This window comes from Cibotium barometz, chromosome 6, assembly GCF_041138505.1.
Source record: "Cibotium barometz isolate CiBa-2024 chromosome 6, ASM4113850v1, whole genome shotgun sequence".
NCBI lineage: Eukaryota > Viridiplantae > Streptophyta > Polypodiopsida > Cyatheales > Cibotiaceae > Cibotium > Cibotium barometz.
The window spans coordinates 54,510,222-54,525,004 of NC_141051.1; positions in this window are offsets into that span (position 1 = coordinate 54,510,222).

Consider the following 14,783-nt stretch of genomic DNA (forward strand, 5'->3'; position numbering starts at 1 on the left):
TTTCTATGCATAAGGTATTCTCTCTATTCATAGAGTTTATATGTGTATAGACATAGTGTGTTACTAATCACTTTTTTTCATGTTATGTTTTGTAGGTCTTAGATTGTTATCTCCTCCTTCATCTTGACATTGTCAAGGTAAGATCTCTTATTCATGTAAGACAAGATCATGTTTATTACACCCTTGGGTGATGGGTTTAAGGTTAGCGCATAGTGCATAAGGCTTATAGCATAGAGCTTATGCATAAGGCTTATGCATAGAGCTTATGCATAAGTCTTACAGCCTTATTATGCAAGCTTTTACTTAAGGCTTGCAAGCCTTATTATGCATACGATTGCATAAACCTTATTCATAAAGCTTGCATAAGGCTTATGTATAGAGCATTACACATAAGCTTATGTATAGATCATTATGCATAGGCTTTATGCATAAGGCTCTATGCGTTCAGCTTTAGGTGTAGGCTTCTATGCATAGAGCTCAATGTGTAGGCTCTATTCGTAGAATCTATGCATAGAGATTTATGCATAAGGCCTTTATAAATATCTATTTATGAATAGAGATATGCATAAGGCCTTTATGAATAACTATTTATATATAAGGCCTATGCATAGAGCTTATGAATGAATGTGTTACTAATCATAGTCTGAGGGAGTTGATAATAGACATGGGAAATTATTTTAGGCCACTTAGAATGTTGGTTAAGTCAGGTTAGGAGTCATTATTCTGCAAGTAGGTGGCTATAGTGGAGGATTAGCCCTCGACTATCCTTCTCTTGTAAAAGAGATCTTCTCTTGTAAAAGAGAAGTTGCCTTTGGCTTTAATAGTTGAGAGCGTGTGGAAAGTTCTTAGAAGCTACGATCCACAAGAAAGGGACACTATCCGCCCTGCTTGTCCAAGTAGCATTCTAGAAGGACTTAATAAAGTTCTAATATCACATGAGAAGTATAAAAGTTCTAATCCATTCTTGTGTTATTTAAGCGTAGACATTTTTTATGTTATATAAGCTTTAAGCATTCTTGTGTTAGCACGGTGAAAAAAGGTCTACGTCTTATCTACATAGAGTGACTCGAGTATCCCGAGCATCATTCCATCTCTTGAGGTAATATCTCTTTTTATTTTAATTGCTTATGCAAGTTTTTCCTTTATTTCACCCTTGGGTACCGGGTTTAGGTTTAGCTTAGGTTTACCTCTATGCATAGGCTCTTGTAAGCTCTATGCAATAAGCCTATGCATAGAGCTTTCATAAGCCTACAAGCTTTATGCATAGGCTCTACGCATAGATCTTTATGTGTAGAGCTTTATGCATAAAGTTCTATGCATAGAGCTTTATGCATAGGCTTTATGAGTAGAGCTTTATGTGTAAGCTTCTATGCATAGGGTTCTATGTGGAGGCTCTAGGTATAGGCCCTATGCATAGAGCCTTATTCATAAGGCTCTATGCATAGGATCTATGCATAGGGATCTATGCATAGGACTCTATGATGCATAGGCTCTATGCATAGAACTTTATGCATAAGGCCTTTATGAATAACTATTTATGGATGACTTATGCTTCAAGAGATTGACTCTCATGCATGTATTTGGGTTGGGTTGTCATGTATAGAAAATTTTGATCGACCCATTCATAGGACCTAGATGTCACAAATCTGCTCAATATCATCAATGAATGATATGGGGAATAGGCTTGGATAGAGTTCACTCAGACGACACAGGTATGGTTTAACAAAACCTTTTCACACACACAAAGTTTACCCTTTATGCATTTTGTAAGTGAATTTGTTTAATCTTATATTCAAGCCAACTTACCACCCATCAAGCCAATTGACTCCATATGGGAAATCTACAACATATGGCCAATCATCTCCATGGGGACAATCCAATCCTTTGGTGAAGGTCCAAGTGGCATAGGTTTTCGTGGTGCATACCCTAGGGGGTAGTAGACATGCTAGAGGGGGGGAACAGGTTGCTTTTACTTTGGTAAAAGAAGCACTAGGACTCCCGAGTCATAACCCCAATGGGGGGATCTTCATTAGCTTATTTTGAGCCATATCCGCAGAGACCCATCCCACTATCCATGCACCCTACCATACAATATGGATGTCAATGATGGTGTCCTCATCATAGATGCACGAGGGAATCAAGTCACGAAACACATGCATGTACTTACTAACCTAGAGTTCACGAACTCCTTTAAAAAGTGAAAATCCCAAGATGCACTCTCAAAGAAATATGTCATTAATGTGCTCAAGACTGAGTTTATCGTTCCACATGCAGGCCATTACTTCTTCGAGGATTGGATGAAGAGAACGATAAATATTTTTCTCTCTAATAGGAGAGAAAACATCAAGTGAGCAGCAAAGAACAATTAGGAAAAGCCCAATGTTTGCTCACAGGAGGAGTGGAGGCACACGTGAAGCTTTGTGGTGTGAAATCACCCATGTTCTTTTTAACCACAAGTGGCAAACGAGTGCTTCCTTACTATGGAAGCAAGAGGCTTCACACTTTGGCTCGGGGAGGAAAGTCCTCCTTCATTGCTCGATTTGTAAGTATCTAGTTTACTATTTTCCTTCTCCTCTTTCATTTTGTTTTATACTATGTTGTCTCCTTTAACTAATTAAATATTTTCTTAATTGTTTTTTGTAGGGGGAGGTTTTTGGGCTTTACCCAAAAAAGAGGAGTATGATTATGGGTACAGAGCCCCTCATCCACAATTGTGGGCATGGATACATACATGAGGTGTACGCTTGAATGAGTCCGTTTTGGGGACTCAAGCAGACGAGGTAAGTAGTGAAACAACCCTTCTCTTATTTATATCTAATTGTATTTTATTGTTGTATACTTACCATACTCTTGTTTGCGTCTAGGATGAAGGGGAAGGGGAAGAGGAAGGGGAAGATCCATAATACGAGCATGAAGTGGGAGAAGGAAGTGAAGATGAGGACGAAGACAATGATGAGCTCGAGGAATCCAATGAGGATTCTAAGTAGCCTCCTCTTGGCTGATTTATTTTTTGTATATATGGCCAAAGGCCCAACAATTTGAGAAATATAATACATATTTGGCTCACTTGCATTGTTCTCAGTTTATGTCTTTTTCAAGTTTATGTTTATATCAAAAAATTGTAACTCTATTTTAATTTTAAGAAGAGCTAGGGCAAACTAGGGAGTCCTGTAGAGACTCCCCAGTCTACTCTAGATTTTTTTCCATTAAGTTTATCACTGCCTCAATAGCAAAAATAGTAGCGAGCAAATTGTTTTTGTTGAACAGAAAAATATCACAGCTAAGAAGCAATATTTTGCTGATATTTTTGCTATTGGAGCAGCAATCCCAAACAATGTTGTGTGTTTTTGTGGGCTATTTTTGTTTCTATTTAAGGCAATAAACTCTTAACTAACCCCCCCCATAAGCTTCTTCAACCACACTTATCTCTATTTTTGTTTCTATTTAAGGCAATAAACTCTTAACTAACCCCCCCCCCATAAGCTTCTTCAACCACACTTATCTCTAGTATACCTTGCTTACAAGCTCAAGGATTTGGAATTTGATTTGGATTTGAATATTTGATGTGGTACTAGCCCAGTGAGAGATTCTTGTGGGTCATCCTCGTGGTGTGCTTAACATCTGAGATCTCGTGTCACAACACCGACTTTGATTTAGGATTTCTACATTAACATATCTATTTTCTTTGTATTCATTGTTGTATTGATCTTGGTCAGTGTGCCCATGGATTGTTTTTGAATAAATTCTTGAAAGGGGGTGGGGCCTTTTCCCCGCTCAGTGTGGTGTACTATGCAAAATCCCCTATCCCTTCTCTATCTTCTCTCTCTATATCTTTATCTCTTGGATATATGGTTGAATCTTTCATGGCATGCCCTGCTAGGCTTACACTTTTTTAAAATTTATTGGTGGATGAAAAGTTGATGTGTTTGATCAACTTTGCCATAGAAACTTAAACTTCATGCTATGCATTGATTTAATGCATAACATTACGATTGTGTGTCAAAGTTGATGCAACGCATCCACTTTAAAAATTATTATTTGCCATACAAACTTGATGTTATGCATTGATTTGATGTACAACATCAAGTTACATAGGAATAAAGGCTACTTGGAGCTCATCCAACTACAATGTAGTCCTCTTAATTGTTGGGAATCCCTGGTGCCATAAAAAGAATGTAGGGAACAACCTTATGTCGTGGGGCTTTGCCCAATTACACCTAGGAGCACAAAGAGCTCAACCAAGAAACTTGTTTACCATGGACTAGCACACAAATGCACATTTGTTGTGTGTCACTCACCTCATGAAAGCTGGTTGGGATTCTCTAGACAATGTTGTTGCACAGCTGTAACCAAAATCTCTAATCCACCATCACCACCACCACGACACTCTAATGGAAGCTCGGCCCTTCTCACCACTCAATCTTAGACACTCACTCTTTTACACACATGCAAGAAAGAACATAAGCAAAATGCAAGTAACTAATATTATAGGAGAGTAGAAAAGAAGATAAATCTATTATCTTATGCATCAAGAATGAGTGGTGAGTTACATTTTGCCTCTTATGTGTGGTTGTTAGGGTTTACACTCTTGGGTGGCCAAAGTTAAAAATTAGGTTCTAAAGCTCAATCGGCCACTCTAGCTTGTGTAAACACCTAATCCACAAATATTATTCTCTACCTAATATCTTGTGGTGTGCCTTTAATAGACAAGTGGTGAGCACACACACAAAATATACAATACATGGCTTTCATGTAAATTCTGGCCATTTCGATGCCTATGGCCCAAAAGTGGTGAAAATGATACAGTAGCCACCATAGATGCCATAGAGGTATCTCCAAAGGGTTAGTATATCCCCCTTCTTGATGTAGATTCCATCCTCAAACTATGTGATGAAGATACAACAAGGTTATATGCTAGATGCATGTTGGTGTTGGAGATGTAAGATGGCTTGTAATCTCCCTTCTAAAATTGCATCCCAAGCCAAGCATCGTGCTCATCCCTCACATTATGCAAGAGCATAAACTCTATTCTATCTCTTAGCCTCTCCTCGACGATGATGCACTACCCTCCATGGTTGCTTATGCTGCAATAATTGGAGAGAGAGAGAGGGAGAGCGAGAGGGAGAGAGACAGAGACAGAGACAGAGACAAAGAAAGAGGCATGATTAAGATGCAGGTCTAAGCACTGTAGATAGGTGTTTTGAATTAGTTGGGGCTTGCAACTATTGGATGACCTCAATCTTCTTTGGATCAACCGCTAAACCATCCTTGAACATGACATGGCCCTGCCTTATCAACTGTGTAGATGAATCCCACCTTCAATAACTTATCGATTTCTTCCTTCACTTGCTTTACATAATTTAGATTCATTCGATAATAGTGCTGTGTCGGATTGGAACACAATCCTCCTTCAAATTAATCCAGTGCTGGTAAAAGAGGGATTCAATCCCCTTCATATCTATGTAATTAAGCGAAGACATCCACATATGTATGAAGCAACCACTTTCAGCTATGCTTTAAGGCTTGTACTTAGCTTCGTGCTCTGCTACTGACCCGGACTATCCGGGACTGTTCATGTGATCCCAGCTCGATATCCTCTAGGTCATCTTCCTCAACCCTGTGTAGATAGTCCACATTTGTTGTTCATGTGCTGCCTCTATGGCCGAAAAGTACTTGTGAGTAAATAATCATCAGAGACCTTGCCCTCTTCTGTAGCTCCTAGATCCCGATCAAGCTCTTCGTCGATTCGGGAAGGGTGGACCATTAACACCTCGGCCTCATACTGGGAAGAAACAATGCCATCCATGTCTAAATCAATTAGGGAGACCAGATGAGGGTTGTCCCTTATAATTCTTTCCTCTTCATCATCTTCGACACCTCCCAGATAATTAAGACCTTCTGCCCATAAAGGGCGTACTGCCTACTTCAAGACTTCGTTGGTCATAATGCCAACCTGGATCTTCTTCTTGCCTTTTCACCGAAAGGTAATCTAATCAATATCCCAATTGTGCTTGATTTTTCCTTTCTGTAGCCAACGTCTGCCAAGTAGCATGGGATAAATTCTTGCTATTTCATACATCCTGATTACCCACGAACACCGTAGGAAACTGGCATCCCGCAAGCTGCACGTTGATACCACGGACCAAAGCTAAATGTTTCACTCATCATTGGTCTACCATTTCAACAAAGAATGGGGTTGGCTCCAGTTTGGAAATCCCCTAATTCCCATACATATCACAGAAAGAATATTCACTCTGGATTCTCCGTCTAGAAATACTCCGGAAGTTGTCTATCCTAGTGCTATGACAGTGACTTTCGAGATTGTTGCATCCTAATCCAATACCACCAGTATCCACTTTAATGTGCCAGCCACTTCCAATCGATTTGTATTGACTACTACAGGCTCAATCGTCGGTGTGTTGGGCAATTCAACCATCATTTCCAATAGCTGCTTCCATTAATTTGGTACTAGGCGGCTAGGCAGCTAGTTCAATGTGATGTTTAATTTCATCTGAGCTAAATCCTCCCAGAGATCATAGGTGGGGTCATTTACTTAAGTTAGTGTCTCCTACTTTTGTTTTCAATCTGGGGAGACCGTATATTCGGGAATTGGTGCCTTGTCTCTGTACTGTAGCTTACAAAGGTCTCGTTTCTCTGATGGTGCATCATCACGTGCCACCTTGCGCATTCCTTATGAGACATCCTTTGATCAAGGTGCCATGGTCACAATGCCTTCTTGAAAATTTTGTAGCATTGTCTAACCTTCGCTCAGACTTGCTCTATTGCTCTTACTATGCTAGGGCTTTACCCTTTGAGGTTGTGATTTCACCAATTAGTGTTAAACTAGACTTATGCTTGGACCTTGTTATGACCATAAGGGCCGGATCATCCTCAACCAGTTGATCCTACTCAATGACCACCACATTAGCTATTGGTTATGGTGTCATTTCCCTTTGTTGAGTAATCTCCTGCTGATGCCTCTACTATAAAGGGAAATCTGTCTTGTAGTGCCCATGGCATTGGCAATAAAAACACTAGTAGCCACCAGATGGAGGAATAACCCTTCCCCGGACCGAAAACTATCTTGGTGGTAGAGGCTACAATGCTGATAGAGCTGGTCCTATCGTCTGAACTGGTATTATTGGCTGGATCCCTACCGCCAAGTGTGGGAGAGGTTTCCTTCCAAATTTTCTATTGTAATAGCAAGCATCTATGGTGTGACCCATCATATCGCAGATAGCACAGTACCGGTCGGTGCGATAATTTTCATTGAGGTGTCCTTGCTTCCCACATTTCACATAGAAAATATTTTGCCTTTGGTGCTGGCCCCAAAGGCTTCCAATGGTTCCCCTTGGATTTTGGCTCAAGCTGCATCAGTTTATCTTCTACTGATTATGCAATCTTTTGGCTCTTCTAGGACTTGCACTTCTCTTGTAAATCAGAATCACTCTCCGAATCATCATCTACTAAAGTGGTAGCATCATCTTCCTCACTAGAAGATTCTAAATCGCTTTGTTGTCTCTTCTTCTACCACTTCTTAGTCTTTTGTTTTACCTTCACCAACAATGTGCATTCTACTCGAACTGTTGCCATTATAAGATCATCAAACACCGTGTTGGCCAAATCCACCGACACTAAGGCCTATCATAATTTTTACTGAAGGCCTTTCACAAACCATTCCCCGGTGACCTCTAATGTCGGCAGATCAGTTGAGTGTTGCCCGAGTTCACAGTGTGCAAAAGCGGGCTACATAATCCTCCACCACGTCCTTCTTTTTTCCGAAACGTTTGAAGGCACTCCAAAACTTTGGAGGTGGGTGCGGTAGTAGAGGAGAAAAGCATCACGAAGGGCCACATATGTCAGAAAAGGCATATCCGCATATGTCAGAAAAGGCATATCCGCATACTGAACATGCCAAGCACCCGCCTGAGATTCCAATGTTGATGCGAAAACATTACATTTATATTCATTTGGTCGATTCTGGTTGCTATTAGTGTGCCATTGGCTTTCAAACATGATGACATAAGTATTTGGATCATCAAACTTCTTCCCCCGAAAAATGGAGTACTTCATATGCTCTGGATAAGGAAGGGGTTGAGCTATACAGAGAAAAGGTGGAAATCTCTATGGCTGTTGTGCAGAGTGTGACGTAGAAAGTTGAGCTAATAGTACCCTAGTAGCTAAGAGATTGTCCACGCCTAGGAATCTTCTTCGAGGGACAGAGAAGCTTCATCCTCCACCACATCTCGGAAGTCGTCGCCATCGAGGACGTCCTTCTAAGTGTCATAGTGCTAACCTTCAGATGCCTTACTTGGAGAGTGAAGTACGGTAGACATCGATCGTGCATCCTCCAGTTCCATGATTCGAAAAAAGAGCCAAAGCCTCTGGGTCCTTTGTGGAAGAGAATGGCCATCAATCTTGAAGAGGAGGAGGTACCAACACGCTTTGCCGAGCTGCCCATTCCCCGTGCGGTGTGAGTATTGGCGTATTATGCCAGGATGATCGTTCCTGCTGGGATGTCATGAACACCAAACACCATCACCGGCGGGAGATGCCAAGGCAAAGAACAATGTCGTGGGGCTTTGCCCAATTACACCTAGGAGCACAAAGAGCTCAACCAAGAAACTTGTTTACCATGGGTTAGCACACAAATGCACAGTTGTTGTGTGCCACTCACCTCATGAAAGCTGGTTGCATGGGATTATCTAGACAATGTTGTTGCACAGCTATAACCAAAATCTCTAATCCACCATCACCATCACCACCACGGCACTCTAATGGATGCTCGACCCGTCTCACCACTCACTCTTTTACACACATGCAAGAAAGAACATACGCAAAATGCAAGTAACTAATATTATAGGAGAGTAGAAAATAAGATAAATCTATTATCTTATGCATCAAGAATGAGTGGTGAGTTACATTTTGCCTCTTATGTGTGGCTGTTAGGGTTTACACTCTTGGTGGGTGGCCAAAGTTAAAAATTAGGTCATAAGGCTCAATCGGCTACTCTAGCTTGTGTAAACACCTATTCCACAAATATTATTCTCTACCTAATATCTTGTGGTGTGCCTTTAATAGACAAGTGGTGAGCACACACACAAAATATACAATACATGGCTTTCATGTAAATTCTGGCCATTTCGATGCCTATGGCCCAAAAGTGGTGAAAATGATACAGTAGCCACCATAGATGCCATAGAGGTATCTCCAAAGGGTTAGTATATCCCCCTTCTTGATGTAGATTCCATCCTCAAACTATGTCGATGAAGATACAACAAGGTTATATGCTAGATGCATGTTGGTGTTGGAGATGTCAGATGGCTTGTAATCTCCCTTCTAAAATTGCATCCCAAGCCAAGCATCGTGCTCATCCCTCACATTATGCAAGAGCATAAACTCTATTCTATCTCTTAGCCTCTCCTCGACGAAGATGCAATACCCTCCATGGTTGCTTATGCTGCAATAATTGGAAAGAGAGAGAGAGGGAGAGGGAGAGAGACAGAGATAGAGAGACAAAGACAGAGACAAAGAAAGAGGCATGAATAAGATGCACGTCTAAGCACTGTAGTTAGCTGTTTTGCATTAGTTAGGGCTTGCAACTATATGATGACCTCCGTCTTCTTTGGATCAACTGCTAAACCATCCTTGAACATGACATGGCCCAATAAAATTCCTCTAGTGACTACAAAGGCATACTTTGCTCAGATTCAAACTAAGTTGTTCCTTTTGAAATTTCTCCAAATAGAGCCACAAATGATACAGGTGATCTGCCTCCATCGTTCCCAAAGATGCTAAAATCATCCAGGAACACTCACATGAAGGTGGTGAGATATTGAAAATCTCTTGTACCATACATTGAAATGTCGTTAGAGCATTCTTTAAGCCAAACGTCATCTCATGTTGGATGCCAAAACCCCCCCATTCAGGACGAATGCCATTCTCTTCCGATCTTCCGAGGCCATCTGGACTTGATTGCTACTATTCTTGCTTCTCAGCAACTTTTCTAGGAAACAAAACAACAACAAAATTTCGTTTCTACGATCGCTGTGCTCAACAATAGCGAATGAGCAATACTACTTCGCAGCTAAGCAATGACATAATTTTCTTACATCTCAAAAGCCTAAACTCTATTGGAACATTGTTATGTCCCCAACATGTTGTAGTGATGATCTAGTGTGGGTAGTAGTGGATAGGTTAACCAAGTTGGTACAATTTATTCCAACTAAAAAAGAAGTAAAAACACCAGAATTGTTTATCCATCATCTATATAAATTTTATTGATTGTCACAACAGATCTAGTGAGTGATCGAGATACAAAGTTTACAAGTCATTTTTGGAAAGAAGTGTTCAAAAAGGTGGACACCAAACCTAGTATAAGTACATTTGAACATCCACAAAGCGATGGGGATAAACATAAATGGTTAATCAAGTCCTAGAAGATATGCCTCGAGCATATTTTAATCATAAGCAAAACAATTGGGATGAGTATCTTCCATTATTACAATTTGCTTATAATAGTGCTGATCATTCTGCACCGGTTTGCTCCATTTATGTTAATGTATGGGTTTTAACCTAGAGAACCCATAGCAGTTGGGTTACAAAAAGAAAACTTGCCAAGTGTAAGAGACTTTCTCATCAAAGACATACAACACATGTTAAACATTGCAAGAAGTCACATTAAAAAGGCGCAGGATTGTTCTATTAATTATGAGAGATAAAAGTAGACCAATTAATTTTGAGGAAGGTGATTTAGTTTATGTAAAGGTTTCTAAAAAGTCAAAAACTTAAAAAAATGGAAAAGTACCAAAGTTAACTCCTAGGTATTCCCGTCCTTATACAATACTTAAAAAAATTAGAAATGTAGCTTACAAGGTAGCTTTACCTCAAGGATCCAAAGTACATCCTGTGTTTCATGTTAATAGACTGAAACACAAGATGGAAGAAATAGTTGATTTTATAGAACCATATATTCTTTTATAAAGAAAAGGTTTCCTGAATTTGATTTCAAGGATGAAAACTTTTCTTTCAAAGGGGGAGAAAATGTTATGAGACTGACACGAAACACTGAAAGGTAAGACTGGGAAAGATTATTTATACATAAAAGGTTGCATATAAATAAGGTTCAAGGGATTTTAAATAGGAAATACCTAAGCAATGGTTAATGGGTTGCATATAAATAAGGTTCAAGGGATTTTAAATAGGAAATACCCAATCAATTATTATTTATATGTAAAAGGTTGCATATAAATAAGGTTCAAGGGATTTCAAATAGGAAATACCTAAGCAATGGTTAATAGGAATTAAAGTTAAAGTAAAAATAGAAGTAGATGGTACACAATAAGAGGCCAAGGGACACATAAGTAGGCACCCCCCTCTAGAGGTAGTTGAAGATGCATTGGACAAGGAAAAAGCAATGTCTAGCGAATGAAAGGTTAAGGGGCTTAAGTTGGAAGTTCATGCATTACTTAGGCCTATATAACCATGAGTTTAGGGTCTATTGGGATATGGTTAGGTGGAGAATCAAAGTACTAGCCTTACAAGTCCTCGAGCTTACAATGCAAGGAGCATTACAGCATAGAATCCAATAGGTGAATAATTCTCAACTTATTGCAATATTGTAGTCCATGGAAGATTGAGTTTTTAGGCTTCATTCCAATGGGTTCCACCCTAGGACTCTTCTACCTAAGAATTCTAAGCACAATCCATGCTAAAACCCAATCGTGTGGATCCTACAAGGTAGGGTTGGATTCTCTATTTTTCATTAAACTTAGTACCTTGATAGTCTTGAATGGGTGATGGATGGGTAAATTCAATTTCCCCTACACAATATAATGCCGTTTTTTGCTTCATCATGAAGGATGCCTCAAGTTGTGACATACACTTTGTTGTTGTGATTGCTTAATGTTGATCTTGCCTAACAGCTACCTACATAGCTTTTCTTCCAAATCAAATGGAAAGAGACGAAGTATTACTTTCTTTGCCTTCCTCTTGAGCTCTTGACATGAACTAGCACTTTTATACCATGAAGAGAATGTGGGCGAGAGGATGAGCCTCATCTCCTTGAAAGCAAACACACACACACAAGAATAGATAAGCACACAAGAGAGATGGACAGATGTATTTTCTTCTATTCTCTTCTCTATAACCATAACATAAAGAGATAAGAGTACATATTATAAGGAAAAGTACTCTCCTACTATAACATACAAAAGTCGTTTTATAGTGTGAACCTGGCCATATGAGCTAATGCTATAACTATGCATAACTCTAGTACACCAAAGTGGATATCACATAGCCTATAAACCATTGGCGGCATATTGTCTATAATCTCACCAACCTAGCTAGTGGCGTAAGTGAGGAAGCTATCACCTTGGTATGTCATCAATGTCCACAGCACTAGCTGAGCTTGATATCTCAATAAGAGGGAAAACAAGGTTTTGCTAAGATAAGTGATTAATGGCACTAATCAAGGCTCCAATACCATGCTAGTATTCACAAGATGACAACTCATTCTATGGTTGGTGGAAGATATCCATGACGTGAGTGTAGGAGAAGATCTTGTGCAGAGAGAGAGAGAGAGAGAGAGAGATATATATATGATAGGCAACAAGAGAGAGATATTGCACATACCATATGTTACGATAATACTTTAAGCATGTATAATGCTTTATATATGCACAAAGGCCCTATCTTATGCCCACATAGAAATACCTAATTTTTTTATTAAGGACACCGTGTTTTTTTGTATTTAACTGTGCCTATAGATATAGCAATTTGGAGCCTTTTTCCTAGCTCACCTAAACTGATTCAAAGCTCATATGAATGCTTGAAGATGTGGAGCCTCGGTCATGAAATTTACTTGGACCAAGTCTTGTGGGCGCTGAAGGCATAGAATTTTTGCTCTCATACCAACTTGAGAGTCAATTAATTGCTTTGATGTTTATACAAGAGGAGGTTCATAGCAATTTCGCTCTTTATCATGAAAATGCACATACTTGATTTTCAACATATTCTAACGTGAATTTGGCAAGAGAATACACATGTGGAAGTTTCCTCTTCTTCCATTATGGATCAGATCCTACGTTTCATCCTCCCAGACAAAGGAAGATTGCCCCCATGAAATGAGTTGCATACATGCAACAATCATGGCCTTAGAAGTGAAAGCCTTAGGGGATAGCTTCTCCAAAACCTCCCCTCTTGTCCACATTTTCACCACTGGTCCCCAAGGGGCTCTCAATGAATGCCACAAGAAGGAAGGTAGGGAGTGAGTGTAAGAGCAAGCTACCACATGAGTAAGCTAGAGTTATCCCACATTAGATATCAAGAGAAGATGTACGCACCTCATATAAAATGGGTCACTTTTTATCAATCAATTCAAGCAAGCCCTTAAGCCTCTTTATGAGTGCAAGTCTCAATCTTGTAACCAAGGAAACAAACAGGGGCTAATCTTAATCACCAATTGGCTATTTTTGGGGGTTTTTTTGCAATAAAAAATCGTAAGGTATCTGAAAACATTTGCCCATTCACAAGATGACAACTCATTCTATGGTTGGTGGAAGATATCCATGACGTGAGTGTAGGAGAAGATCTTGTGCAGAGAGAGAGAGAGAGAGAGAGAGAGATATATATATATATGATAGGCAACAAGAGAGAGAGAGATTGCACATACTATATGTTACGATAATACTTTAAGCATGTATAATGCTTTATATATACACAAAGGCCCTATCTTATGCCCACATATAAATACCTAGTTTTTTTATTAAGGACACCGTGTTTTTTTGTATTTAACTGTGCCTATAGATATAGCAATTTGGAGCCTTTTGCCTAGCTCACCTAAACTGATTCAAAGCTCATATGAATGCTTGAAGATGTGGAGCCTCGGTCATGAAATTTACTTGGACCAAGTCTTGTGGGCGCTGAAGGCATAGAATTTTCGCTCTCATACCAACTTGAGAGTCAATTAATTGCTTTGATGTTTATACAAGAGGAGGTTCATAGCAATTTCGCTCTTTATCATGAAAATGCACATACTTGATTTTCAACATATTCTAACGTGAATTTGGCAAGAGAATACACATGTGGAAGTTTCCTCTTCTTCCATTATGGACCTCAACGTGAAAAATATCATAGGCACTCATAGGTTTTTAACTCACTTAACTACTATGACCACACTCTGTACATTGTGAACGTCTCGCGTTTAAGAGTCTTGCAAAGCTAGGAGCTAGCTACGTTCAACAGCAAACGCTGCTCGTGAGACATTACAAAAATTGCTTGTTTGCAACCTTCATATTCATATACGCCTTATACATGGCTACGTTACATGGTTTTGGATCTAAGTGTTGTATCTTTGGCCGCAGCGGGGGCGATGTCGGGAGGGCAGTCATCATCATCGTCCCCCTCGACGTTGAGACGGAAGGCGGGAGATATCCGCATAGCCAGGAGCAACAGGAAGGGTTGGAAATTTGAGCAAGCTGTAGACATGGCAACACAGTGGTTATGAGAAAAATATTGACAGAGGCGTCAATGGGCTAATGTCTAGGCGATTGAGTAGCCGAAAACTGCGGCGGAGGTATAAGTAGAGGTCCGAGCTGGGGGCGGCGGGTGGCGGCGTGTGCAGACCCACGGCGGGAGTGCGCAGCGCCCCCGCCCGTGGGCGCCCCCCATGCGTCTGCCCTTACCACCCCCCACCCCGCTTTCCAGTGTCCACCTTCAACGTACTTTGCCGGCGGGTTATCTTCATAGCTTTCTGCAACATTGTGTCCCGCCGTCCCCGTCAC